Below are 3,779 nucleotides of genomic sequence, written 5' to 3' on the forward strand. Positions count from 1 at the left end.
GGGGATTTGGGGGGGAAATGTGGAAATGGTGGGGGGTTTGGGGGGTAAAATGTGGAAATGACAACGGGAATTTGGGGAGTAAAATGTGGAAATTATGGGAGGATATGGAGGGTAAAATGTGGAAACGACAAAAGGAATTTTGGGGGTAAAATGTGGAAATGACAAAGGGAATTTGGGGCGTAAAAATACAGAAATGGCAGGGGCATTTGGGGGTAAAATGTGGAAATGGTGGAGGATTTGTGGGAAAATGTGGAAATGACAACGGGAATTTGGGGGTAAAATGTGGAAATGGTGGAGGATTTGGGGGAAAATGTGAAAATGACAACGGGAATTTGGGGCGCAAAAATACAGAAATGGCAGGGGGATTTGGGGGTAAAATGTGGAAATGGTGGGGAGATTTTGGGGGATAAAATGTGGAAATGACAAAAGGAATTTTGGGGAGTAAAATGTGGAAACGGTGGGAGGATTTGTGGGTAAAATGTGGAAATGACAAAGGGAATTTTGGGGGGAAAAATGTGGAAATTATGGGGGATTTGGGGGGTAAAATGTGGAAACGATGGGAGGAATTTTGGGTGCAAAGCTCAACTTTTGAGACCCCTCCAGTCAGTTTTTCCCAGCCCATCCCGGTTTACCCCGGGAGGTCGCACGTCCCGGGGCGGCTCCGTCCCTTCGCCCTCCCTCTTTTTTAGGGAATCCTTTAAACAAACCCGGGTCATGAGGACGGGCGGCGCCTCGCCCTTTTTCAATTCCTCCGACACCGTCGCTGGAGGGGACCGGGTTGGGATTTTGGGAAGGATTCCCGGCTGGGCTGGAATTCCCGGAGGAGCTGTGGATCCCTGGGAGCGCCCAAGGCCGGGTTGGAGGGGTTGGGACAGCGGTGGTGGCCCTGGATGGGTTTCCAGGTCCTTCCAAGCCAACCCATTCCAGGATTTCTGGTGTTTCCCCTGTGGCTGTTGGGATTTCAGAGCCCTTTTCCCTCTGGGGTGCGGCCTGAGTTCCGAACTCGTCTCCATTTCGATCCATTTTCCAACAGACGCAGAGTGGGGCAGGATAATCCTGGATTTGGGGCTCCTGGCTCGCCCAGGTCCAACATTCCCAGGTTTTTGTGCAGCTTTTTGCCGGATTTTGGGAACTTTTCCTCCCAGCTGAGCCCCGTCCTCCTCCAGGAATCCAGGATTCTCCCGGACAGCAGCTCCCCATCCTCGCTGATCAGGGAATAAAATCCCTTTTTCCCCGTGATTTCCATCCCTCCCTCTCCCCCAAGCCGTCCCTGCCCGCAGCGTCCCCACAGGAATTGGTTTATTGACTCCCCCCATCCCCATTTCTGATCCTTTTCTCCCAAAATCTGGAGCTTTCACTCCAAATTCCCGCTCTGGGGTCCGCGTCCTGCTCAGCAGCACGTCACAAAGGGGTAGGGGGGGGATTAATTCCGTTTCGGTTTGGGAATTCAGAGTTTTGTGGCCAAAAAAAAAAAAAAAAAATCAATTTTTTGGTGGCGGCCAGCAGCCCCCGTGGCTGCTGGGCTGGCACGTCTCCCAGAGGGGATTTTTATCCAAAATCCTGGAATCCTTGTGAGGAAATCCTGGCCTTCAGCGCTCGGACGCGCTCGGAGAAGGAGCTGGGGACGATTCCACGTGGATTCTTGCAGCCCTGGGACAGGAATCAGCCCCAGCTATAAATAATTTCTATTTTTTTTTTTTTTTTAAATTAACATATTCTTTTAACTTTCCCCACCTTCATCTGGAAAACCTCCGGCAGCTCCTGCTCTCCGGTAACAGATATTGATTTTGGGCTGGAGGAGCGCTGAGCGGCGTTTTTAAGGAGATCGATAACTTCAGCGGAGAAATTATTCATAATTCGGGGAGAGAAAGCTTTTTTAGCAGGAGCTGGAGCTGCCTGGCCGGCACTCGGTAAATAAAACAGAAATAAAATCGTGTTGGGCTTTTCGTTCTCTTTATTGAAAAGGAGGAGAGGAGTCAGGCAGGGGAAGGAGGACAGCGCCGTGGGATGGGGATAGGGATGGGAATTCGGGAATTCCAGGAGAGGCTCAAGCACACCCAAAGCATTCCCGGGATGGCTCCGGCTTCCAGGGGCTGTGGGCGGGGCCGGGGCTCCGCTCCGGGGTTTTTGTTGGGATTTGGTGCTCCATCGGTGTTTGGGTTTTGTTTCCCCGGAGTTCGTTCCTTTAACCCGAACTGCAGACGAAGGATCCGCGCACTCCCAGCCTCACCAGGGACATTTCCTGTTCCCATTCCCATTCCCCATTCCCATTCCCATTTCCCATTCCCATTCCCATTCCCATTCTCATTCCCCATTCCCATTCCTCTTTCCTGTTCCCATTCCCGTTCCCATTCCCATTCTCATTCCCGTTCCCATTCCCATTCCCATTCCCATCCCTGTTCCCATTCCCATTCCTCTTTCCTGTTCCCATTCCCATTCCCGTTCCCATTCCCATTCCCATTCCTATCCCTGTTCCCATTCCCATTCCTCATTCCTGTTCCCATTCCCGTTCCCAGTCCCATTCCCGTTCCTGTTCCCATTCTTGCTTGATTTTAACCCAAATTAACCCAGGTGTGTCTCCATCGAGCCGCTCCTGGGAGCTGGAGTCGCCCTTGGGTTGGGATGTGGGAAAAGGGGATCCGTGACCGCTCCGGGTGTTGGGACAGAGCCTCTCTTCCCTGCTGGGCTCAGAGCTGTTCCCATCCATTCCCAGAGCAGTCCCCAGCCATTCCCAGAGCTGTTCCCAGCCATTCCCAGAGCTGTTCCCATCCATTCCCAGAGCTGTTCCCATCCATTCCCAGAGCTGTTCCCATTCCCAGAGCTGTTCCCATTCCCAGAGCTGTTCCCAGCCATTCCCAGAGCTGTTCCCATCCATTCCCAGAGTTGTTCCCATTCCCAGAGCTGTTCCCAGCCATTCCCAGAGCTGTTCCCATCCATTCCCAGAGCTGTTCCCAGCCATTCCCGGAGCAGTCCCCAGCTGGGCTGTCCCTGTCCCTGTCCCTGTCCCTGTCCCAAGGCCCTGTCACAGCTCCGTCACAGCTCAGGGACATCTCTGGCACAGCTCGGCCCAGCCCCGCTCCCATTCCAGAGCTGCTCCCAAACAGCCCCAGAGCTCGGAGCCACCCCCGGCTCTGACCCTCTGAACCCTTCCCAAGGAATTCCCAGTGCTGCAGGATCCATCCCTGCCCTGCTCAGGACCCTCTGAACCCTTCCCAAGGAATTCCCAGTGCTGCAGGATCCATCCTCACCCTGCACACAACTCTCTGAACCCTTCCCAAGGAATTCCCAGCACTGCAGGATCCATCCTCACCCTGCTCAGGACCATCTGAACCCTTCCCAAGGGATTCCCAGCACTGCAGGATCCATCCCCGCCCTGCTCAGGACCCTCTGAACCCTTCCCAAGGAATTCCCAGCACTGCAGGATCCATCCCTGCCCTGCTCAGGACCCTCTGAACCCTTCCCAAGGAATTCCCAGCGCTGCAGGATCCATCCTCACCCAGCTCTGACCCTCTGAACCCTTCCCAAGGAATTCCCAGTGCTGCAGGATCCATCCCTGCCCTGCTCAGGACCCTCTGAACCCTTCCCAAGGGATTCCCAGCACTGCAGGATCCATCCCCGCCCTGCTCAGGACCCTCTGAACCCTTCCCAAGGGATTCCCAGCGCTGCAGGATCCATCCCTGCTGAGCCCACGGGCGCTGGGCCCACGGCGGTGCCGGGGCTCATCCCGTGTTCCAGGGGATGATGATCCCTCGAGCTCGCTCCTGGCCAGGCTGGGAAGA

This window comes from Hirundo rustica, chromosome 22 (assembly GCF_015227805.2).
Source record: "Hirundo rustica isolate bHirRus1 chromosome 22, bHirRus1.pri.v3, whole genome shotgun sequence".
Lineage (NCBI taxonomy): Eukaryota > Metazoa > Chordata > Aves > Passeriformes > Hirundinidae > Hirundo > Hirundo rustica.